At 38.9% G+C, this 26,858-nt stretch overlaps 1 long non-coding RNA gene across 1 annotated transcript; it reads left to right on the top strand.

Annotated features, from left to right (window-relative positions):
* The first annotated feature begins 1,659 nt into the window (after positions 1–1,659).
* LOC134538428 (uncharacterized) lies at positions 1,660–3,887 on the top strand. The gene is made up of 3 exons (XR_010076143.1): positions 1,660–1,797; positions 1,878–2,206; positions 3,619–3,887. It is a non-coding gene; the product is annotated as an uncharacterized LOC134538428 (long non-coding RNA).
* Positions 3,888–26,858: the final 22,971 nt, after the last annotated feature.

Genomic DNA, 26,858 nt, shown 5'->3' with positions numbered 1-26,858 from the left:
TGGTAGGAATGCAGTTAGAAAAGGAAATAACAACAAGAGAATTATGATGAGAGAAACAAAAATATTTAATGGTGGAAAATTTATTAGTTAAAATTAAGAGCCGTCTGGATGAAAATATAGTTTTGAAGGTGGAAATGGTAGATATATAAAATGACTATAAACAGGAGGCAAAACACAGCAAACACTTTCACTAACAACAAAACACTGACACACAGAACCAAATAATTATTACTGAAAACCTTCAAAATCTTATTTAAACAGTATTAAGATTAATAAACATGAAAATCTTACATTAAGTTTACAATTCTCTTTGGTGTATGACGTAATTGAGGATTAGTAGAAAATTTATTATATTTTACAGACTTTATTTCTGAGCAAAAAAAAATATTTATTATAATTATTTTGAATATTTAAAATTTACATGTGATCAATCCCTTCTGGAGTCTAATTGTAGCTAAACTCATTGGGAGATACGGAGGCACAGATAAATTACAAATGTTTGTAGATACTTTAATCCAGTTTAACCTAAAAGAGATAGTTTTAACGAAAACAGAAAATAATAGTTACTTAAAGCACACGGCATTACTCAGTAGAAGCAATTTTTAATCGATCTGAAGGACCACTGAGTGTTCGGAAAACGTACTTCTCTTTAAAAACAGCCAAAAATATTTGATCTTCGTTCCAAATAATGTTTAAGGTTACAAAGTTTACGTGACGGTACAGTTCAACAATTAACGCGGGCGTAAAATCACTTTTGCTATAAGCCCCTTGCTTAGTACAATGGCGACGCTATTTGCTTATGGCGTACCTTTACTAGTGAAACTCAAGTAAATTTGCACCTAAAATAATTTGCTTAGTACCAGAACAACTTTACTCACTGTCGATGTCTGGGTCGAGATGCACAATTTTACATTACACCATATAAGCAACAATACACGATAACCATATTTTATAGCTTTTAAAACACCAAGGCGTTAGGCCTCAGCCTATACGTGGTAACGCCAAAAAAAACCTTTTCAACTTAATTTTTAATCTACTTCCTGTTCCGGTGCTGCCGAATCCCGTGAAGACCCTGTCTGGGAGATCCAGAGCAGCATCTCATGGCCTTCGGTCACAACAATAGTGTTAAATCACAGGTAAGTAATATCTCGAAAAACAATAAGATTCCAAATAAAAAATGTGAACAGGATGAAACATACATGGAAAATTAGTAGGACTTCCAACAATACATAGGAAAAATAAGTTCATAATAATAAGGTTCAAAATACTTATTATAAGTTCTTGTTTTCAGGTTAGACCTATAGTGTTTTTCAAGTTAAGGTAATACAACAATAGCGTGCTCGTAAAAATGCATTGACACGAGAGAAGGTTAATTCAAACAATAGGAAAGTATATAAATAATACTGAAAATACATTTAAATAAGAATTAAATGTCTGTACGGACACTATGTGGTAGTACAGAAGCTGTCCCATGGGGTAACAATAAAACGCAGTGGACACGAACTACGTGGCCGCCGGTTTAGTGATAGCCCATCTGTCTCTGTCTTACGTAGCATGCGCTTCAGGTTCCCGCGCGACGGTTGAGAATTGGCGGAGGGGTGGGGGTAACTGGCGCGCGACCGGCGACCAACCCAATGCTGGCGCTCGGAGTGACTCGTTGTCTCCCGCCGGCCGTCCTCGAAGCAACACCTCGCTGCTCCGCGCTCCAGAAATGGCGCGAAAACTCCGTCGTCTCGTCGTCGTGCTGGTGGTAAGGTGTTGGGAGGGTATCTAGCATCAGGCAGGCTCAGGACACTGGTGAGTTTACTTACAATTGAGTGCAGTGGACGGCGATTCAGTGTTAGGTGTACCATTAACAACCCTCAGTCGTTCTGCAGGTGTGACCACGGCGTTGTGGTGTGCCGATCCACGCCGGGGCAGACAGCAACGTCCTCTCCACGCCATCGCGGAGGGTGCCTGCTACCGAGAGGGCAGCAGGACGTGCCGTGCCGGGGTCACCCGCGCTCGTGGGGATGAGCGGCTGACGGCGGCGGGTCTTGACAGCACCCGCGGTCCGCAGGGCAGCCCTAGAGCCGTCCCAGACGGGGACCAGTGGTGTACAGCAGGGGGTGGACGGAGGTCCCATGCTGACGCAGCTGCGTCAGCGGACGTGGCGTCGACCGGACGTCCCGTTGGAGCGGGTCCAGCTCCGTCGTCGCACCGCTAAGTACATGGCCGTGTCCTACACTCGTTTTCACTTCCGCACTAAGCACATGACAGGCGTGTCTCTAGTATCTCGCGGTCCCATAACTTACTCCATATATAATCATAACAATGTTCTGTGCTTACTGGTTGCTTTCTGGATTCGCCCTCACTGTCGCATTGGTGTAAGACAACAATAGGGATGTGATCACATACAAAAAAAAAAAATTATCATTATTATGAAAAATATGAAATTATTAAGAATTCCTATAATTAATTATCATTGACTTATGAGAATACAGTATAGTATGCTACAATCACATAACATCTTATTACTTCTTAAACACTCATATTTTGCTATAATTATTAAATATGATAGGAATACACTATTTACACAATGGTACTGCTAGTTTTATTCTTGGTTAACTAGTCTTTCAGTTGTACAGTGGTTTAACTGTCTTGCTGGCTTTGTTTACCTATAGTACTCTAGCCTTGGTACTGTACTATAATACTATAATTTGTTACCATAAAACTTGCAATTACAATATAAATACTTATCAGGGTTGGTTGGCATTTTTTTTTTCTTTCAGAAAAGTTATTAAAATTGTTTTCATTCTAATTATTATCCTTAGACATCATGATAATATAGTATACAATTGCTATTCAGCTTATTTTACTGACATATAACAGTCTTGTGATTTGAATCATAACAAACATAAAATATTTACAATACTTAATAGGTTTAAACAGCATATTGTTTACTATTAGCTGAGTAAACTTGTTGACTACTAATGCAATTAGCAGTATTATTACAAATTTTATAACATATTTTAAGAGTTTTTTTTTTTTTTTGTTTTTACAATTTGATCTCAGTGATTTTGGTTTTGTTTACATATGGATATATCACTTTCATGTGATGTTAGGTGTTCATACATCACAAATCAAAATTATTTATTACATGGAAAACAATTCTAAGAGATTATTAAATAGTAACATAACACAAGAAAAATATTTACACACAAAAATAACCAGTTGAAAAATTATATACATACTTAAGCTTATACATAATCAAATATTATCATTTCTTATGATACCTTGACATTTATTATTTGTATTCAAGACTAGTATTATTATTTCTTGCCAGATGAATAATAATTTATATACAGTCTTTGAAAGGTACAGTATTCTCTCTTGAATATGGTGAGGCTTTCAGCTGATTGTTCACAGTCTCTCACTCTGTTACTCTGGACACAGCTGCACAGTAGATTACTTGCAGAATGCTGTTGTCTTGTTAGGTAGGCTATCAGCTACTGGCTGATGCAGAGTCTCATATCATTTCAAGAATGTTCATGATCTTCCAGTCAGGTGTTACACCTATTTACACTGACATATAAAAATTTCTTGCACTTTTATACATTTGTCACACTTCTGTTACAGTGACTTCATACAACAACTGGGCAGCATAAGAGCAGACTTTCTCTCGCAACACCAGTGTTCCTTGCTACTGTGGATAACAACTCAGAAGACAATCACATCATCATGTGCTGCTGAACAACAGTGACGTCACTCTCGTGACAGTGTGATCCTCAAGATTACAGTGCTTCGAATTATGTGTTACACATCAAAAATAATATTCGGCGTTCATAAAATTAATTTGTGCCCATAATTTATAAAATCAAATTCCAAAATAAATTAGTTCCAATGCAGTTTTTTTTTTATTCTGATCGAGCAAAATAAATTCCACAAATTTCTTCATATCAAGCTTCCATAAATTTTCCTTTTTTAAATTGCAAAATATTATTTAATTTTTAATTTTTTTTTTTTTTTTTTTTTTTTTTTTTGCAAATAAGATAGCTTTGTGGGTGATACAACAACAAGCTAAGGCTCAGAGTGCTACAAGAAGGAGTATCATATCTGCAGGTAACTAGCAGTTAGAGTGTGCATGGCTTAGTAGTTGCAAGTGTTCTTGTGCTTGTAGTACGCAATGTGCATGTACTGCTTAGGAGTCACACAGCTGGTCGGCGAAAAAAATTAACACATAGTAGTCACTCTTGTTAGGTTGGTTAGCTCACACTATAGTGGATCAGTAGGTTTTTTTTTTCTTCAGAGTAAACAACATGATTACACTGTTAGTAGACATCTAGTCCTGCTCACATGTGTCACCGAAGCTTCATACCCATTTAGGTCATGCCATAGCCATACATTACGGTACCATAATAACCCTAGGTTAGTGCTGGACAACAAATCCCAGTGCGGCAGAGCCTTAGTCTTAGACCGTCACGAGACAACACACTGGTTTTAAGCTCATCAGGCTACCAGACTAGTGCATTTCCTTACACTAACAAATACAGCATACCGTACAACCTTGGCTAGCACAGGTCCTGACTTGGACACGAAACATTGAGCTTCACACACTTAACAGTGTTCGATGTACAGGTCCTTGATCACATAGGACTACACAGTGTAGACAACATGTACACCAATGTTGTTTCTATACTTCACATGGAAAAAAAACAATTATACTAGCTAACACACAAACAACACATGTTACTGTGGGACAATAGGCTTGTGGTAGGCCCTTAGTTGGATGATGTTGGTGGCAGGGTCTGCCAACTCATAGCAGTTGTTGTGAATTCTGTTTATGACCACATAGGGTCCCTTGAACAGCAAGAACAACTTCTTGGTAACATGGTCCCACTTCTTGCTCCCGCTTGCACTCCTGCATAACACTAGGTCTCCTATACTGAACTGCTTGATTTTAGAAGCACTCTTCCTTCTTTGCCTTGCTTGCGCCTCAGACTGTAGGCGGTCGTTGATCAACTGTTCTACCTCACTACCTGTGGGTAGTTCTGCCTGATCAGTTTCCATGTCAAATTTGGGCATATAGAGCGGGTCGATCGCCACCGATCTATCCAGATACAGAGCTTCATAAGGGGTGACATGTAGGCTCTGGATAACGGGTATGAGTTCGGGGCGATGCAAACCTGACCCGTTCTAGTTTAACGCTCTATCCTGGTTGTTCTGGCTGCACTGCTGGGCAGCTGAACCTGCTGGGTTAGGCCCTGTCCAATTACTTGGACCATTAGAAGCCCTGTTTACTGCTGCCTGAAACCCTGCAGCAACAGGATTCACTGGCGCATTGCGCTGGAAGTAGCCCTGTTGAGGCTGGGAATTGTCTTGCGATGAGAATGAGGGTGGTGGGTATGGAAAATGATTTTGGATGCCGCCAGATGAGCCGGTGTGATACTGTGGTCTGCAGCTTCTCTCTGGACTGGCAGGGGTCTTGCGGTGTGGCGGGCGGAAGTCAGGTTTCCCACTAGCGTAGTCAGAATAAAACCGCTTCTGGCCCTGGTGATGGTAGTCAGCCTCACCATCTGACTCGGCGTAGCGCTGCGGGTAGGTGAACTTCCTGGGTGGCCGTTCAGTTGATGTCTTCCCCTGGAACTGGCTGTTGGGGTCCTCCTCACCGTCGCTGCAGGTCTGCTTGCTTGACCACCAGGTGGTCTTGTGGTAGGGCTTGTTACGGTTGCTTTTGCGGTTGTACTTGCCCTTGTGCTTTTTCCCTTGCTGCCCTTGGCTGGTGTACTCGTCATTTTTACCTGACCTCTCCCATGTCAGGGTGTGCACATTTGCCTGGCGGTCATCCCTGGGCCGATTTTGCCAGTAATTGTGCACTGGCACATTTTTACTGGGAGGCTGCTGAGGTATTCGTTCAGCCTCATCCTTAGCTCCTTGCCCTCGCTGCAGCTTCTGCAGCTTGTCTACTGCCAGAACATGATCTCGGAATTCGGTGACATCTTTGTATGTGTGTCCTGACATCTGGATCTGGTAGGCGAGTGGGAGCTGTGTCAACATGGTTGCTATGAACTCATCATCTGACATAGTTATATCTAAGTACCGGGTACGCTCATACATAGCTGAAATGTGAGCTTCCAGGCTACTCCCCTTGCGACAGTCAAACCGGTCCGTGTGCAATTGGGCCCTCAAATTGCCTTGCACTTTTAAGTTCCAGAACTGTGCTCTGAACTTTTCTCTGAACTGTTCGTAGGAGGTGATATGTAGGCTCTGGAGCTCCCACCAGAAAAAAGCAGTGCTTTTGAGTGCTACATTCAGGCACTTCAATTTTTCATTGTCACTTAATGAGAAAGTCTTTGCGTATTCCTCAAATTTATTGAGGAATCTGACTGGGTTCTCCAATGACTTGCCAGAGAACATGGGCATGGACTCGGCCCAATGTTTGGCTGGATGATGCAGTAATGTGGCCTGGTCAAGATGTGGGGTGCTGCACGATGGGGTAGGATGAGGTGGTGTGACAAGTGATGAGATAGCTGGGGGTGGTGATAAGTCTTGGCTGGCTGTCACTGCAGGCTGCAGGCTGGGTAGCTCGGTCATGGAGGTGTTTGTTGTCGCCATCCTGCTGTGCAGCTCTTCCACTCGCTGTTGGACTTGTTGCTTGAGAGCGCTGGCACATGCCTGTGCAGCTTGTTCGGCGGCTGCTCTTGCTCCTGACTCAACAGTTTCAATTCTTGCCTGTAGAGTGACTGTGGTTTCTTCAATGCGTTCGAGCCTCTGGTGGATCACTTGCGACTGGCCCTGTCCCTCCATCCGTACTCGGTCCACAGATCTAATCAGAGACGTGGTGTGGGATTCTAGGTTTTCCACCCTTTCCTGCTGTGTTTGCACTTGACTGGCCAGCTGTCCCACTGACTGAGATTGCTCTTGCAGTCTGGCATCCAATCGTACCTCCAGGTCACTGAGGCCTGTTTGCAGCTGGCGATCTAAGCTCTCTATCCTTATATTCAGCTCACTCTTTAACTCGCAGAGGTTAGCGTCCAGTTGCCCCGCGACTGCATCAATCTTTTCACTCATGTTCTGGGCATTGGTGTCCATCTTGCTATTCATACGTTGCAACATCAGCAAGATGCTGGTTAAATCAGCCGATGGTATGTCACCTGTAGGAGTGGTGGAGGCAGACATATCCGATTCCCCTGCTGGTGCCTTTTCCTCTTCAGTAGCAGCTGCAGGTGTGGCTGCTGCTGTCCCACCTTCCCTGTTGGTTTCACACCTCTCCAGGGTGTTGTGTTCAGTGAGCACCAGTATACCTTCAGGTATAGCTGCATAGGACTGTGTGTTCTGTCCAGGCTGTACATCCAGTAGATGTTGGTACACCTGCTCGTACTTTTCTTGTTGGCAGGCCTGTGCTGTGGTCGTATGTTCCTGGCCTGGCACAGGTGCTGCAGTCTCGCCCATATCACTGCTGGTCTCAGACCGGCTCCTCAACTCATACACCTTGTTGAATGACATTTTGGAGTACAACAGTAGAGAAGTCGTTTCCCTGGTGCCAACACGTAGAATGCACACTTACTCTTGAAGTTGCTATGTTCGGCACTATTTCTTCGGAGCCACCACGTTGCGGGCGCCACTTTCCCTTCTGGGCAGTCCCCACTCCTTCTATGTATATTTTTATTTTATTTTCTGAGCTCGGAACTTAACCTTATACTTCAGCTTACAGAATTAATACTTGAGTATGGTGGGTGATACCACAGAGGTGAAGAAAATGTTTAATCTGTGGTGTTGATGACTCGTTGACATATTTAAAACTAATTTGTACTAAAACCCTTGAACACTAATTACATTAAAATAAATGAGCCAACAACAAATGACTCCTGTTGCTGATAAACTGTAAATGATATGGTCAGTATGCTATGAAACCCTAGACTATAGTCATAGGCGTGCGCAGGACTTCAGTATTGGTGGTGCCAGATTACACAACAGCCCTGTCGTTCACTGTCCCCGAGCCTAAAGTGGGGGGTCCGGGGGTCCTCCCCCGGAAAAATTTGGATTTGAAAGCGCAAAATGGTGCTATTTAAGGTGTTTCCGAACAAAAACATTAAATACACAGATGCAAAAGTTTTAACATTTTTTATTACAAATTATGGTTTTGAACGTTATAATCGCCAGGAAAACTACTAAACTATTTACAGTTTTAAGCTTTGTTGAGCTATAAAGTAAATTGCACAAATTGTTTGCACGGAATTCATGCTGGTGGCTTTGAAAAACCGTACTTACATGTTTTCTGAAGACGCCAAATAAATGCTAGAAAAAACATTCTCAAAAGTTAAGTTTTAAAATCAACAAATCAAGGGAGTTTTTGTAACATACCTTTAATATGTAAAATATTAAAATAATAAAAAGAGACAAATAAGAGTGGGCAAAGGTTTTAACTTTTGGAATACAACAAAAATGTTTTGTCGGCGCACAACACAAGTAATTGCACCTGGCTTGTTTCCGTGTGTATAGTTGGTTCGATTGATAATTGATATACTGATAGTGTTATGAGCACATATCTGTAACTCGACACGATTGGAAAACATTTTTTTTTGGAAATAATACGGTTTTTTGTAAGTATGTATTATTTCTGCTTGTAAAAAACTAAATAACGTTAACCCTAATGGTGGTGCCAAGGCACCTGTGGCACCTACCGTGCGCACGCCTATGACTATAGTATACTGGTAGGAATGCAGTTAGAAAAGGAAATAACAACAAGAGAATTATGATGAGAGAAACAAAAATATTTAATGGTGGAAAATTTATTAGTTAAAATTAAGAGCCGTCTGGATTAAAATATAGTTTTGAAGGTGGAAATGGTAGATATATAAAATGACTATAAACAGGAGGCAAAACACAGCAAACACTTTCACTAACAACAAAACACTGACACACAGAACCAAATAATTATTACTGAAAACCTTCAAAATCTTATTTAAACAGTATTAAGATTAATAAACATGAAAATCTTACATTAAGTTTACAATTCTCTTTGGTGTATGACGTAATTGAGGATTAGTAGAAAATTTATTATATTTTACAGACTTTATTTCTGAGCAAAAAAAAAAATATTTATTATAATTATTTTGAATATTTAAAATTTACATGTGATCAATCCCTTCTGGAGTCTAATTGTAGCTAAACTCATTGGGAGATACGGAGGCACAGATAAATTACAAATGTTTGTAGATACTTTAATCCAGTTTAACCTAAAAGAGATAGTTTTAACGAAAACAGAAAATAATAGTTACTTAAAGCACACGGCATTACTCAGTAGAAGCAATTTTTAATCGATCTGAAGGACCACTGAGTGTTCGGAAAACGTACTTCTCTTTAAAAACAGCCAAAAATATTTGATCTTCGTTCCAAATAATGTTTAAGGTTACAAAGTTTACGTGACGGTACAGTTCAACAATTAACGCGGGCGTAAAATCACTTTTGCTATAAGCCCCTTGCTTAGTACAATGGCGACGCTATTTGCTTATGGCGTACCTTTACTAGTGAAACTCAAGTAAATTTGCACCTAAAATAATTTGCTTAGTACCAGAACAACTTTACTCACTGTCGATGTCTGGGTCGAGATGCACAATTTTACATTACACCATATAAGCAACAATACACGATAACCATATTTTATAGCTTTTAAAACACCAAGGCGTTAGGCCTCAGCCTATACGTGGTAACGCCAAAAAAAACCTTTTCAACTTAATTTTTAATCTACTTCCTGTTCCGGTGCTGCCGAATCCCGTGAAGACCCTGTCTGGGAGATCCAGAGCAGCATCTCATGGCCTTCGGTCACAACAATAGTGTTAAATCACAGGTAAGTAATATCTCGAAAAACAATAAGATTCCAAATAAAAAATGTGAACAGGATGAAACATACATGGAAAATTAGTAGGACTTCCAACAATACATAGGAAAAATAAGTTCATAGTAATAAGGTTCAAAATACTTATTATAAGTTCTTGTTTTCAGGTTAGACCTATAGTGTTTTTCAAGTTAAGGTAATACAACAATAGCGTGCTCGTAAAAATGCATTGACACGAGAGAAGGTTAATTCAAACAATAGGAAAGTATATAAATAATACTGAAAATACATTTAAATAAGAATTAAATGTCTGTACGGACACTATGTGGTAGTACAATGTGTAGTGTGTTTGTGCTCGTTCTACCTCACCATTGCTTTTGGCCATGGTCAGAATATATGTACTTGTTCTACTTTGACATCGCTCTTTAGTTGTGCTCTGTTTGTATGAACTTGTTTATTACCAAGTTATTTTTGTATGAGCTTGTTAAACCTCGTCATTGCTTTTTGGCTGTGCTCAATTTGAATGTGTTCTTCTACCTTCTAAGTGCTCTTTGTAACTGCTAAATTTATAAGTGTTTATTCTCCCTTGTCATAGCTCTATGGCCTCGCTCAGTTTTTGTCCTTTTTTCTAACCTCGGCATGCTTTTTGACTATCCTCTGTATAAGCTTTTTCTAAATTGTCTCAGCTCTTTAGCCGTGCTCATTTTGTATGTTCTTCTTCTACCTTTTAAGTGATCTTTGGCAATGCTCAATTTTTATGTGCTTGTTCTGTCTCGTGATCGTTCTTTAACCATCATCAGTTGTATGTGCTTGTTCTACCTAGTCATTACTCTTTTCCCATGCTTATTTTTTATATTTTCTTATTCTAAATCGGCATGCACTTAGGCTGTGTTGTTTTTTATGTGCTTATTTTACCTCTTTATCGCTCTTTGGCGTGCTCTGTTTGTATTCGCTCTTTCTTCATTATTCCTCTTTGGCCATGCTCAGTTTGTATCTTTTTTCCTACCTCAACATTGCTTTTTGACTGTCCTCAACTTGTATATGCTTGTTCTGCATCGTCATTGCTCTTTGGTGTGCTAATTTTTAATATTATTTTGCTACCTTGTTATCGCTCTTTTGTCATTCTCAATTTGTATTGATTGTTCTGTCTCTTGATTGCTCTATATGCCTTCTCAGTTTGTATGTTTTTTGTTCTACCACATTACTGCTCTATGACCGTGATTAGGTGTTATGTGTTTGTTCTTTATCTATTCATCGCTCTTTGGCCGTTCTCATTTTGTATGTGCTCGTTCTACCTCATAATTGCGCTTTGGCTATGCTTAATTTTTATGAGCTTTATCTACCTCATCTTTACATTTTTGGCCATGCTCAGTTTGTATGTGCTTTTTCTACCTCGTTCTAGATCTTTGGCTGTGTTAACGTTAACGTTCTCATTCTACCCTGTCTTCCGTTTGTATGTGCTTGGTCTACTTCGTTATTGCTCTATTGCCATGCTGTGATTGTATGAGCTTATTTCACCTTGTTATAGCGCTTTACCGTGCTCAGTTTATAAGAGCTTGATCTACCTTGTAATTGCACTTTGACCATACTTTTTTTAAACCTCCATTCCTCTTTGGTCGTGCTCAGATTAAATATGTTAGTTCTACCTTTTCGTCGCTCCCTTGGCCGTGCTCAGCTTATATGCGTTTATTCTACCCTGTCAATGCTGTTTGTCAAAGTTTAATTGGAATTTTCTATTGCTATTTGGATTTTCTTAATTTTTGTGTTCATTCTTACCATCGCTCTTTGACCATGCTCAATTTGTATGTACTTGTTCTAACCTCGTATATACTCTTTGGCTATGCAAGTTTAAATCTGCTTTTCTAACTGGACATTGTGGTCAGTTAGTATGATCTTGTTCTACCCCTCTATGATCCTAGGCCGTTTTCAGTTTTTATGTGCTTGTTATAACTCTTCATTTCTCCTTAGCAATGCTCAGTTCTACTTCGTTATTGCCTTGGTCAAGCTTAGTTTGTAATTGTATGTTATCCACCGTCATTGCTGTTTGGCCCTTTGCACTTGTTTTACACTGGCATCGCTCTATGGCCATGCTACGTTTGTATGTGATTGTTCTACCTCGTCATTGATCTTTGGCCGTGCACAGTTTGTATGTACTTCTTCAACCTCGTCTCTGCACTTTGGCCATGCTCAGTTTGTATGCATTTGTTCTAACTTACTCTTGCTCTTTGTCCATGATCAGTTTGTATGTGCTTATTATATGATGTAATTGTGATTTGGTGGTGCTTAGTGTGTATGTCATTATGTACTTTATCATCTTTTTTGACCATTCTCATTATTATGTGTTTTTCTACTTCATCAAAGCTCTTTGGCAGGGCCGGTGCAAGGTAAATTGGCGCCCTAGGCGAAAAACCTTAATGCCCCCCCCCCCCCCCCCAACCACAAAACCCGGCCGGACACCCTAAAAAAATTTTTCCTTTGCCTCAAAATACATCACGTAAGCCTAAGATTTTGTCAACAATGAAATGTAAGCAGGCTTGTTTTTTTTTTTTTTTTTTTTTTTTTTACTTATTACAAATCATAAACAGGTCACCGTGGACTTTAAATAATTAATTATATCAATATAAACATTCCAAACTGTTACAAAAATCAATTTTTATCTAGTTTCAATAATCGTTAAACATATTATATCAGCTGTTATGTGTCGTGCTGCGCCGCCCCCAGCTACTTGGCACCCTAGGCGGTTGCCTAGTTCACCCTTATGGACGCGCCGGCCCTGCTCTTTGGCCGAGCTTAGTTTGTATATGTTTGTTTTACCTTGTCGTCGCTCTTATAAATCGCTCAGTTTGTACTAAACCTGTTCTACCTCATCATTACTCATTGGCCGTTCCAGTTACTTAGTGTTTGTTCTTCCTATTAATTTATTTTTGGCCGGGCTCAGTTTGTAGTTGTTTGCTCTATCTTGTCAATGATCTTTGATGTTGCTCAGATTAAATGTGCTCGATCTAAATTTTTATTGCTCTTTTTCGGAGCTGCGTTTAAATGTTATGTTCGACCTCCTATTAATTTTGGTCATGCACAGTTTATAAAAACTTGTTCCACATCGTCATTGCTTTTTGGCTATGTTTAATTTTTTTTGTTCTATCTCGTCACCGCATTTTGACCATGCTCAGTTTGTATGTACTTCTTTTACCTCGTCATAGCTCTTTGGCCTAGCTCAGTTTGTATGTGCATTATACACCTTGCCATTACTCTTTGGCCGTGCTAAGTTTGAATGTGTTTGTTCTACCATTCATTGCATTTTGTCTGTGTTCAGTTTCTATGTGCTTGTTCTACCGCGTCATTGCTTTATGGTTGCGCTCAGATTGTGACTTATCTAAATCGTCATTGATCTTTGGCTATACACATAATTTAAGTGATTTCTTCGTCATTGATCTTGGGTCGTGCTCAGCTTGTATGCGCTTGTACTACCGTATCATCGCTCTTTGGCGGCGCTTGGTTTGTAAACATTTTTTACCCTAACATTGTTCTTTGAACTTTTGTCTGTATATTTATGCTCGTTTTACTTCGTCATTGTTCTTATGCCAAGCTGTGTTTGTATGTACTTATATTACTTTGATAATGCTCTTTGGTTGTGCTTAGTTTGTATGTGCTTTCTACCTCGTCATTATTCTTTGGCTGTGCATAGTTTGTGTGCGCTTGTTCTTCCTTACCGTTTTTCTTTGGCCGTGCTCAATTTGTACCTGCTTGATCTACCTCGTTCTCTCTTTCAGGCCGTGCTCAAATCATATACTTTTTTTGTTCTACCACGTCATTGTGCACTGACATGCCCAGTTTGTATGTACTTGAATTACCTAGCCATCGCTCTTGTTGTGCACTGTTTGTATGTACTTGTTCTACCTTGTCATTACTCTTTGTATATTTTCATTTTTGTTATGATTGTTCGATCTTGTACAGGCTCAGTTTGTTTATGCTTGGACTGCCTCGTCATTGGGGTGTGGCCGTGCTCAGTTTGTATGTGCTTGTTCCACCTCGTATTTTCTTTTTGGCTGTGCTCAATTTTAATGTGATTCTTTTACTTTGCCCAGTGGTGTAGCAAGCGGGTGGCAGGGATGGCCCCCGCCAGGGGCACCGGAGCAGGAGGGGCGCCGCCGCGACGGTTTCGCGGTTACTGAACCCTCCCTCCTCTCTTTTAATGCATGAGGGTGGCGCCATTTTCAAGTCTGGCCAGGGGCGCCAGTCACCTTAGCTACGCCACTGACCTTGTCCATGCTCTTTGGCTATGATCAGTTTGTATTTGCTTGTTCTATCTCTTCATTGCTCTTTGGCTGTGCTTAGTTTTATGTACTTATATACTTTATCGTTGTTGTTTGGCAGTTTTCATTTTCAATGTGCATGTTCTACCTCGTTATCGTGCTTTAGATATGCTTAATTTGTATGTTCTTGTTCTACCTCATAATTTTTGTTTGGCCATGCACAGTTTATATGTATTTGATCTACCTTGCAATTGCTCTTTAATCATGGTATGTTCTATTTCTACATTGTCATAGCTCTTTGGGCACACTCAGATTGTACCGTTGGATGGGGTGACTTAGGTCAAAAAAGTACCTTTCTCTATTACCTACAATTTGTTATCGATCAGAATAATGTTAAATTTCGTTGATGTGTTCCTGTAACTTTTGTCTACATACTGAATGAAGAAAAAAAAATTAGCATTAATATTTTTTTTGTTAAAGTTTTGTTAACTAAGTGACCGATGTCACCCCAGTACTGGGGTGACTCCGGACACCTGCATTTATCCTTCGAATATCAGTTATTTCGGTCAGAGGTGTATTTAGTCATTAACTCTTATATATTACAATTAAGTCTGGTAATGTTTTGTGTTTCCATTTTCATTTATTTGTTATTATATTGAATGATAATAATGTTTTATCTAATTTAAATGCATTGTAACTTTACACTTATTACAAATGATTCATGTAAGTTGGATAAGTTACCCAGATACCATCATAACAAAGTAAAATCAAACATCACAAAACAGAAACATTAGTTACAACGAAAAGTTAGCAATTCCATCCTCCACAAACTGGAATCTTCCTCTTCGAAGCTGTTTGGTGAGGACAGCACCCTCACAATGTCTGTAGTTGCAACTAAGGATGGTTCCTGCCATCCACCACAAATACTTCATGTATTCTCTTGAAAAACTGGACGTTTTGCTCACCAGCCATTGTTTCAAGTCCAGTATCTTCAACTATTTCCCCAATAAAATGTTTTCTCGGAACGCTTTCCTCTGCAGAGCACAATGACATATTTACCAATACCAGGCTTCTCACTCTTTCCTCGGGGTGCCACAACTTCATCCATTCCACCATCATTGTTACTTACCGGTAACAAATCTTCGGAATCCATGTCAGTTTCTGAATCATGAAGCGACATTTCTTGTACACTATCCTCACTATCTGAAGTGTAGCCATGCCCCTTTTGTCTTTTTCTTTTGCTTGTGGTGCCATTCTTAGAGACACCTGAATTTGATGTCATATTATTTGCTGTTGCACTCATTGATGGGCCTGGAGTTGAGGTTAAATCATCAGCTGTGATACTTCTTCCAGCTTGAACATTTTTTTCTTCTTCCTGCATATAGTAATTCTGTTAAGTTTTTGATTGTTGTGATTTTGGCATTTGTGAAATATTATCTTTTGCAAATTTAATAGGAAATAACATTTTTTTAATATGACTATATAAATGAATTAATTTAACAAGTAATTGACTACTAGCATACAAGATAATGAATGGATTGGATTAATAAAGCAAGAAAAAGCAACATGGGGTGACATCGGTCATTTCAACTTTGTGACCGATGTCACCCCAAAAATTACTTGACAATAATCAAATTTTATAAAATAATTTTTAGTTTCACTAAAATGTAATACTTTTTAACGAAAACTTACCAACATGTGCAGGATGCTGTTGCTAACACAGCTAAAATACCATCAACCAGCGGCCTTGTTGTTTCATCTATACTAATGTTATAAAGCTGAAGAGTTTGTTTGTTTGTTTGAACGCGCTAATCTCAGGAACCACTGGTCCGATTTCAAAAATTCTTTCAGTGTTGGATAAGGCTATAGGCTATATTATATTATCAATAACATTAGGGATCCTTACTAAAAGTCCAATTTAGAATCAAATGTGTTGGAGGGGGTTAGATACAACATGCAGTACACGTACCAAGTGTGTGTTGACAATGCCGCAGGCGCTAGAAGTTTATTTCCTATTGCCTATTAACATTGTTGCCACGCACTAGATGCCTTATCATTCTTAATTTTCCCATACAAGTAAAAAAACACCCGTGTGATATTAACAACGAAGCAATCAGTACCCTCATAAGAGTTCAATTAGTATTTAAATACTTTTTATCACTTTAAATCGCAAACCTAAACTATTGTTTTTTTCCTCTCTCTGTGTTAATTTGTTTTTTTATTGCCCTTTTTTTCAAGTATATATATTTTACAGACTTGAAACTTCACAGTAATGTTCCTTATGTTACGCAGGATGACATTTTCCGAAAATTAGATACCATGGGTGGTTAAAACCAGGCAACAGTGGGTACTTTGTCTGCATGAGAACAGGATTTTGCATTGTTCATGCCTTCTGCGTCTCCATGGCAACGGGCATCGCGCGGCAGTGGCGTACCCACAAGGAGGGGCATGTATAATGAGCGGCGCAAGAGTGATCTGCCTGTAGACTGCTGTAGCGAAGCACAGGTACATCAGTTGTATGTTGCGTGCACGAGTCGGGAAACCATCGGTGCTATTCATTTTTTCTCCGGAATATTATACAGCATTGTAATAAATTTTCACTGAATTTTTTTAATTTACCATTACTGTAAAGTGGCTTAATTTTTTTCCATTAGTATAGCCGTGCGAAGCCGGGTCGGGCAGCTAGTAAATGATACAAGAGCAGTTTAGCCAACATAGAAAAAAAACATAAAAAATTGTACAATCATGGGTAATGTTTTTACGGAAAATATTATTCAGTATTTGCAGAACCATTATTTTTTATATTAATGAATCATAGTCACACATGAATATTGAAAAAAAATTACATAAAATAAATTTTGTATTGCGAAAAATTATTAGTTTTTTCAGGTTATGTGACCATAGTCACCCCTGTGACCGAAGTCACCACTTCTGACGGTATGTGCTTGTTTAACCTATTTATTGCTCTTTGTATGTGCTAGTTCCTACTATTCTTTGTGTTTTGGCCGTGCTCGGTTTTTATGCTTGTTTTACCTTGTCATCGCTCTCAGGTTGTGCTCAGTTTGTATGTGCTTGTTTTACTTCGTCATTTCACTTTGGCCGTGCATAATTTGTATGTGTTTTGTTCTACCCAATCATTGATCGCTCTTTGGCTATTATCAATTTGTATGTAGACTACTTGCTTGACATCATCATAACTCTTTTGCAGTGCTCAGTTTATGTGTGTTTGTAGTACTTATTATTACTCTTTGGCCGCTCACATTTGTATGGGCTTGTTCTACCTCACCATTGCATTTTGGTCATAGTCAGTATATTTGTGCTTGTTCTATTCATAACTGCTATTTAGCCATGCTCAGTTTTTATATAAATGTTTAAACTTGTCATTGTTCTTTGACGATGCTTAATTTGAATGTGCTCTTTCTGCCTCGTCTTTGCTATTTAGCCATGCTCAGTTTGTATGTGCTTGTTTTACCTTGTAATGGCTCTTTTGCCATGCTCGATTGTGTTTTCCTACCTCATCTATGATTTTTGACTATGCTTAGTTTGTATGTTCTTGTTCTACATCATTTATTTTTGCCATGCTCAATTTCTATGTGCTTTTTCTACCTTGTCTATTCTTTTTGATCGTGCTTAATTTGTATCCGCTTTTCTACTTTGTATTTGGTCTTTGGCATTTCACAGTATTTATGTGCTTGTTTTACCTCAAATTTATCTTTTTCCTCGCTCAGTTTATATTACTTCTTCCACCTCATTATTTCTCTTTGGCCATGCTCAGTTTGTATGTGCTTGATCTACTTTGTCACTGCACTTTTGAAAAATCTGATTTTTACCATTAATCGGCCTGCATATAAAGATCCTTTGGCACTGATACCATAAACTTCAGGATTTCTCACAATCGTATCACTAAATTTAAAATATTAATATTTTGCTCTATCTTTACGAGCGAGTTTCAAAAAACAAGTAGGTAACAAGAATTTATAGCAATTTTTCTAAATGTAATTAATGCACAATCAGAATATTACAATAACAGCAATCTCCTTTGAACTTTACAAATACAAATACGAACATAATATTTACACATTTAATGATTACTAGGGATACTATAGCAAAACATATTACTGAAAATGACCTTTACGGCTCACGGCCAGCGTTCAGGTTGTTTATCAACACTCGATAGTAACACAAATGGACTGCCCACAAGTTATTGTGTCCCCTCTTGTAATAACTCCGCCGACCATGCGGTTACGAAGGATACCTTAACTTGCCTGTAAACTTGGCTGATGTTCTGGAAGCAGCCGAAGACTGTTGCGACTTGCATGCTGCGGTGGGCGACTCCTGCTTGTTCGCGCTCCTGACTCGCTGGCTGTGAGCGCCGCCTGCGCCGCTGGTGTGTGGTGGTCGCCACTCGCTCTCCTGCGCCCTCTCCGGGGCGAGCCGGTACCTCGCTATAGTGTCCCTCGTCATCCCACTAGCTGACCGCAACTTCCCTGCGACAGCGACTGTAACTGGTAGTATCTCTCCACTGCCAGTTCGTGCTCTCGTTCGTCTTCGGTGGTGTTAAAGTCCGCAGTGGTTTACATCTAAGTCAGGTAAAGTATACTGTCACTGCCAGCTTTACCAACTGCTTCATGTTCGCTGTGCCCAATCACCTTCCTTCTCACTCGCGTCGTCAGCGACTATCACTCGCTCGTCGTGACACGGGAAAATGTCTTTTTACCCTTACAGAATCTTCCATAGTTACGTAAGTCGTGCGTTCACACTCATGTGACGTACTGCTCGGCGACTATCTCTACTGCTGACTTGTAACAGGCGCGAGGATACCTATGACAGTCTTCAACAGGCGTGGACAGCTCGGTGACGTCTGGCAGCATGATGGTGACGGGGTCTGATCTTCTTGCTGGTGGCGGCGATGTGCGTTGACTTCCACTCGTGTGAACCGGACTGGTTGTTCGTTCGATCGGAACTTGGATTTTTATACTTTCCGACAGTGGCGGTTATGACAGTTGACAAGAAATAGCTTAATTTCCATTGGTCGGAGACAGGGGCGTAGCCAGGGGGGGGGGGGGGTTAGGGGAACACCCCCCCCCCCTTAGCACCAAATCTTTAATTAATTTCTTATTCATCACTCAAACAAATTTCATATTAAAATTAATAAAAAATTTACCATTACAATATTTAAATTTAAGTACCGAAAACTGCTAAAATAGCACTATTTTACACCTTAAAATCCAAATTTTCCCGGGGAGGACCCCCCACCCCCCGCTTTAATACGGGGGGGGGGGGGGGGCCATGCTTCTTAACACCCCCCATACACAAATCCTGGCTACGCCACTGGTCGGAGATGCCCGCGGAGATTTTTCAGCGCTTTTTTCTTCAGCGACACTATAAGATAAGCTTTATAAAATACATATTGAGAAATTTTGAAACTAAACATTAAAATGAAAAAGCACCATCGAGAAAAAAACTTTACAGAAAATACCTCAACTAATAGTAATGACAAGGAAATGAAACAACCAACTCGGCCTGAGTCTAGAGGTGATCGTCTGGACAGTTCGCAGCACTAACACAAGAACAACTACGGCAGGGCTCCAAGACGACGCAAGCTGTCACTCCGGCAAGACAGAACAAAAAAAAATTGGTTAGGCTGTATTTGGGACTACAGGCGCCAGGTGTTTGTTTCATGAATTTTCATCGCGCTGAACGGAAATGTTGTCTATGAAATAAATATAATTATTTGACAAAATGTATGCTTTATTTTTTGACGTGAATTCGATGAACATCTTACTTGACAGTCAGGCGACCACCAAACCGCGACAAACTCGGTCCATCGTTCACAACCACTGGTTCAACTGACTCCATAAACATCAGAATCATTCCACGTACATTACCAAAAAAAAATATCCTGCATTCCCCGACGCTTCTCGTGAGGCAGACGGCTGAGGCTCGCTCGAGTGCAAATTTCTCGCCTCGTTCGGGGGCTCGTTTTGCCCCAACTCATTTCTCTCGGCTACTTTCTGCCTCATTCGATACCTATGACACTTCTCTGTATTTTTAATTTTATCTTCTCGGGCGATTTCGCTTGTTTTCTTTCTTTTCTCCAACATAACACATTTTCGTTTATGCATTTAGCGATTAATGGCTCCAAAACCAAAGTTATTAACTTTATAGTTATTCCACCGAACTAGCACCACTCAGTGCTCACTCGCGTGCAACTTAAAGTTTAAATCACGCAAATCGGTTTATTATTCACTGGACTACGGCTTTCGCTGACTTCAATGCGACGCTCCCCACCAACGCTCATTGTCATCTTTGCAAATGTTAACCAAGCGAGTCATACGTGACGACCACGAGCAAAGTCTGCTCTACTGACATATATTTACTTCAACGTTATAGCTTTCGTAGTTTAAGAGTTTTAAGCGGTGTCGAATCCTCAGCCGATATTAAATATACCTGTAGGAAATTCGTGTAAAAAATACTAAGAAAGGCGCAGTTCGGGTACTTCGTGAAACGTCGGGGAAAAATCACAAGTGTTTCGTATTAACATGTAATTTAATTACACGTACAGAAATAATATACCCTTTATGGGCTCAACCATTGTTGAGGCATTATTAGTCTCATAGTTATTAGCGATTCAAATCTGGCGGTTTTTCGTCACACAGGAAAGTTCGACCGACTATCACTGTAACGAGCGAATACACGTTTTCACGTCAAAATCTTCCAAGTGGCCCAACTAACTGCAGATATTACTTACTGTTGTTGGACATACATTATGAAGCACTAGGGCCCCGTTCTACAGTGGCACGGAAACTGAGATGGATCTCCAGGAACATTTCACTATCGCGTCTGCTGCTTCCACAACGCACGGAGACGTATCAGATGGCAACCGATGAGATTGCATTTCGAGGATATGAAAAATTCAATTAGAAATGTGTGCGCGCCCGCGCGTTGTGCAGAACTAACGTAAATAATAAACTACAAAATAATAATAATAATAGAAAACTAGATATTATTGTACTTGCAACCATTTTTAACGCATTTAGAACATACACCAACATGGCTACCGCCACAGCCAGTACTGGGCTTCTATTGGTCGCACGGAGCAACGTAAACGGAAGAGCACAGCTAATCTGTACGGGTCCATCTTCAACTATGTGCTATTGTAGAAACTCTGTTCTGTGAGATCCGTCTGTTTCCGTGCCACTGTATGAGGCTTAAGGGCGATGCTGGCACGCACGCCACGTGTGCAGTCGCCTCTGCACACAAGGCAGTGAGTGCGTGTGCACTTATTAGACTTCAAGTTGTGAACCAAAAAACTTTGATTGGAGAGCACGTAACAAAGTTCCATGCAAATGCTTTGGGGTGGTTGAGATGATTTTTGATACAGCAGAATGAAAATTCCATATTTGGATAGAATGTCAAAAGCTTATTATTTACCGAGATACTGAAAATCTTTTTTTTTTTTTATTCGAAAGTAGATTACAGACCTGCTCATTAGTTTCCTGTACTACACGTGTATTTCAAATATCCTACAGCAGCAATTTGCTCCATTACGTCAACACCAGCCAACCAAAAACATTTTTCCAACTTTAAGTAAAAATTATTGAAGTTACACTTCTTATACGAGGTTCTCACGTTTAACGTTTGCGTTACTTTCTAACGCTGCATTGGAGGGGGAAAAGAGAGAGAGAGCCGGTGAGTGATTGCTGGATGGCGCTATACACGAATATGATTAATAACCCTATTGGAAATGTCTATACATATTGTCGTAATTTTAATTATGACACCGGATCCAACCTCACAGTTGAGAGAGTTTAGAGTTGCAAATTACAAGTTGGCAAAAGTATGAGAAAGTATGTAAACGTTTACAAAAGTACTTGAAAGTACATGAAATCATACATTTTTGCTGCCATCAGTAACACCGCGCCAACGAGCAATCTCTCTCTCTCTCTCTCTCTATATATATATATATACAGGGGCGTAGCCAGGGGGGGGGTTTAGGGGTTCAACCCCCCCCCCCCCCCTTAGCACAAAATCTTTAATTTATTTTTCATCACTCAAACAAATTTAATATTAAAATTAATAAAAATTTTACCATTACAATATTTAAATTTAAGAACTAAAAACTGCTAAAATAGCACTATTTTACACCTTAAAATCCAAATTTTCCCGGGGGAGGACCCCCGGACCCCCCACTTTCATACGGTGGGGGGGGGGGGGGGGGGGGCCATGCTTCTTAACACCCCCCATTCACAAATCCTGGCTACGCCACTGTGTATATATATATATATATATATATATATATATATATATATATATATATATATATATATATATATATATATATATATATATATATATATATATCCATATCCATCCATCCATATCTATATCTCTCTATCTATCTATATCTCTATCTATATCCATATCTATATATCTATCTATATCTATATATCTATCTATATCTATATATCTATCTATATCTATATATCATCTTTCTTTCTCTCTCTCTATCTTTCTCTCTTTCTCTCTCATTTTCTCTCTCTTTCTCTCTCTCTCTATCTATATCTATATCTCTCTCTATCTATATCTATATCTCTCTCTTTCTGTGTGTGTGTGTGTGTATAATTGGTTTATTGAAGTTATACTTATATGATATATATATAATTTCCCCCTCCAGGAGTTAGAAATTCACGAAAATGTTAAACACGAGAATCTCATATAAGTACAACTTCAATAAACCAATCATTTGACATACTTTTCCAGTTACAGCAATGTATGTGGGACTATTTTTCTCTTTCATGCTCTATTCTTCTGTTAGTAGAGTGGCCTTTCAGCCAACTTTTGCTAGGCTGGCTGCACCCTCACTCATGATATGAAAATGTTCATCATAACCACACTAAAATGTCTGAAACCTAAAGAAACTATCGTTAGACTCTCACCCAGAATTCCAGTTACAATCAAAGCTGCACATAGTCAAGTGATTGCATAATACACCTAATTTTTCATGTTCTAAGCAGAACTAAACTATTTATGATTATTAAACTAAACCAATCACAAAATAATTAGTAAATATTGAGGATAGAGTAAGCTAATTGCTTATCTGCATTAACTTTGGTATCAAGCAAAAGCACTTACATGAGAACTATGATTTTGTTGTGGCAGCCCTACAACTGGTTCAGTTTGCATTTGCTCAAACGTGTGGTGTCAAACTGAACCACAGTATATTCCAAACAATGATGCCAATTGGTTCCAAGTCAAACCAACTGCACCAGGCATCGCACCCTATACATGGCCTTCCAACAGCCTGTGCCTATATTGCCAGCATACTTTGTCACAAATGTTTTGTCCCCAACCAATTTGTCCTGGCTCTCTTCCTTGACTCTATGTGTAAACATGTGTAAATGTGCTGACTTGTGTGTTCAACTGAGCATAGGTCATTCGGAATAAACCCTTTGCTCACACAATTATCTTTAAAATCAAATCCACGCTCATGAACACTCTTCACTTCAAAACAGACTGCCTACATTTACACACAATAATAAAACTCACAACATCAAGCTTTGCTGATGCAGGTAAAATTGCCAATAAAAAAATTAAAGAGAGTATGCAAAATTAGGTTACCAAAATTACAGACATTTCTTCATAAGCTAAATGTTAAAAACCAATATTTTCAATACTTTGTCAAAAACATGAATGACATAACGTTGACAATGGCAGCTGATAAAATGTTGATAGTTTTTCAATCCACGCACATCTTATGGACACTGGAGATAGGCAATCCAACACTGGGAGGCAAGTAAATAGTTTTCAGGTGTGTTGAAGCACCTGTTAGCATTACCAGTAGAACTAGACAACAAACTTAATGAAAAAAACTTTTTAACTCATAAGTGTGTTGAAATTTTGGCAGAAAGTAAAATAGACCAATAATTCATCCATACTCCATTGGTTTTAGGCTGAGAATCCTCCCTATCTACTTGTTTTACTATTTTAATTGGCAAACATCAATCCACTGTAGCACATATGAAGGAAACAGCTCATATTTCTACATACCAACCCATTGTCTGAAACAGAAGTAAAACTTTGGCAACTGAATCAATTACAATTTGATAAAATATTTTTTTTAAATTTGATAAATGTTTATCATATTTGCAGTTCTGTACCAACCTGGAAAAGCAGAGACCCACTTATGTATATTACAAGAACAAGGACTTATTTTGCTTCACCAGAAAATAAATTCCACTAACGTAAACTACGCGATAAAATATGTTTAAGTTAAGTGAATAAAGTATATACCTAGATAATTTTTTAACAGGTATCTTATTTCATATTATATGCAATTCTCAAAACAAGGGTCTACGAAAACAAATTCAGCTAAATCAAATTTTTTCAAAAACCTCCCACTAATACCAAAACTTTACAATACTAAAACTTTAAAAAAAACATAAAATTAACAAAGCTTAGAACTTACATTAATTAAAATTATGTTGCAAGATATTTTTAGGCTACCGTCAGTTGGGGTAACATTGGCCCTTTGAGGGTAACTTTGGCCCAAGACAAAAAAAATGTTAAACCATGTTACAACTGTACAAAATATTTATTAGATGTGATGATACATATGTTACATATGTATCATCACATCTAATAAATATTTGGAAGAGTTGTAACATGATTTAACATTTTTTTTGTCTTGGGCCAAAGTTACCCTCAAAGGGCCAATGTTACCCTAACTGACGGTACTCAAAAACTATTAGACACTATCAAACAAAAGAGTTTGATATGACATCGTCCGGGCCTACGGCCCCCTGTAAGTCCGATATGCCACCGCCCAAACACCATCCACCCTCCATTCAAACCTCCCACCTACCCGTGCGTACGTGTGCGTGCGTGTGTGCTCGCCCGGCAAGAGGGCGCTGTCGAGCCAGTGCGCCGTACCCCTAAAAACATAAATATATGTAATTGTGTTGTTTGTTTTTATATTCCCTAAGTGCAACGTGACGGCAGATCGGCCGGGAGGGTTTTATGTACTTTTATTTTTTAACTTATATATTAAAATATCATAGCGTTTCCGGACATTCCCGAGGAAACCCGAAGCCAGACAATAATTAAAATTAAATCTTAATAATTATAATTTGTACAATCTTTTCAATTCATTCAAAAATTGTTACATAATTTTCAATGCTTTCTCGTCATGTTAATTTAATTTCCCGTGGCACGAATTCGCTAATATCTTTTAACGGTAATTGTTTCTGCGGGAGGACGCCATGTTAGTCGAGCGAGCCATGATCTCAGCCCAGTCTTCCGCCATCAACGACCGAGAACAGACGCATCAGCACTCCGGGGACCTCACCGCTTGTATTCTCTGCCAAGTAATTCTGTTAACTTTAATTTCATCTCAATCGCTTTCTTTTAGTCCTCAGAGCAGCTCTCGGTCGGGGGACTGCTTTATTAATTAATTTACGACCAGTCTCGGTCTTTTATCTTGTACTACGTAATTCAATTTGTGACCACGTGGTGGCTCATCTTCTATAAACTGATTCGTGCCGCGGGCATTTTGTATAGTTTCAACCGTGTACTTGTGTGAGCGGAATTAGCGGAATAAATCAGGTGTGTGAATTTCACGTATTATTCCTTTATTTTCAATCTGTGTGACCACGTGGAGAGTGACGGCGTGTGGGACGCCTGAGAGCCCACTTCGTAGGGATAAGCGTGCCCGACGCTGAGAGCGGGCAGGATTTAGTGCTAGATACTTTCAAGGGGGGATATCACGTCTCACATGGGCGACGTCACGCCCTGAGTTAGGAGTCTCACCGGGTCCACGTGCCATACCATGTGGTGGTGCCCACTAACAATCCACCGTAAAACCGATCGACCCCCCCCCCCCCCCCCCCCCTCCGTGTCAGATATTTCAATTATACAGTTGTTTCGTTTAACCGACCTTCACTTATCCCACACACTGTATTATGAAACGTCCAACAGCAAAAAAAAAAGTAGGTGTATGTACTTACGTACGTGCATTAAAAGTTATACATTACTAGGCGTAATAAAAACTAACTTTAATTTTGCATGCAAATAATTAATGGAAATAAAATAATTTAAGGACTGGAATGATATTATAAATATGGATAGGTAAAGTATAAATTCAAACAAATTAAAAAATTTAAATAAATACTCAGGATTCAATATTAATACGAACATGTATATAAAATGTATTATTTAATTCAGTAAAAAATCAAGATAAAATTTAATTAATAATGAAATATCAATCAAATACTAAATATTTATCATAATTTATTAATTTCAATTATATATCAAATAATAATGTAATATATTATCACTTATAATGCAACAAATTATACATACAGGAACATAACCTCACTTATATAAATATACTTGAAAATGTTTTAAAACACAATTCGTATCACTTATGTTCACAATGAATGAATGTTTTTAATTATATTGACCAGTATACAATATCAATCACTGAAGCATATGATTTAAAAGCAAATATATAATTTTTAATTTGTATGTAGCATTTTTTCAACCTGTCAATTTTTGTTGCATGCTGCGCACACATTGTAAAAATTCATTCTAATCATTTTTTTCATAATGTGCCTAAAGTATTATAGATACAATTTCTATCACTAATTTTCACAATAAATAAATATTTTTAATGATATACCAGAACTCAATATCAATCACTAAAGTATAAGATTATAAACACATGTATAATTTTTATTTGTGAATAGCCTTTTTTTCATCCTGTGAATATTTTGTTGCATTGTACGTGC

Source organism: Bacillus rossius, chromosome 13, assembly GCF_032445375.1.
Source record: "Bacillus rossius redtenbacheri isolate Brsri chromosome 13, Brsri_v3, whole genome shotgun sequence".
NCBI classification, from domain to species: Eukaryota; Metazoa; Arthropoda; class Insecta; order Phasmatodea; family Bacillidae; genus Bacillus; species Bacillus rossius.
This window is presented reverse-complemented; position numbering and strand designations above follow the sequence as displayed.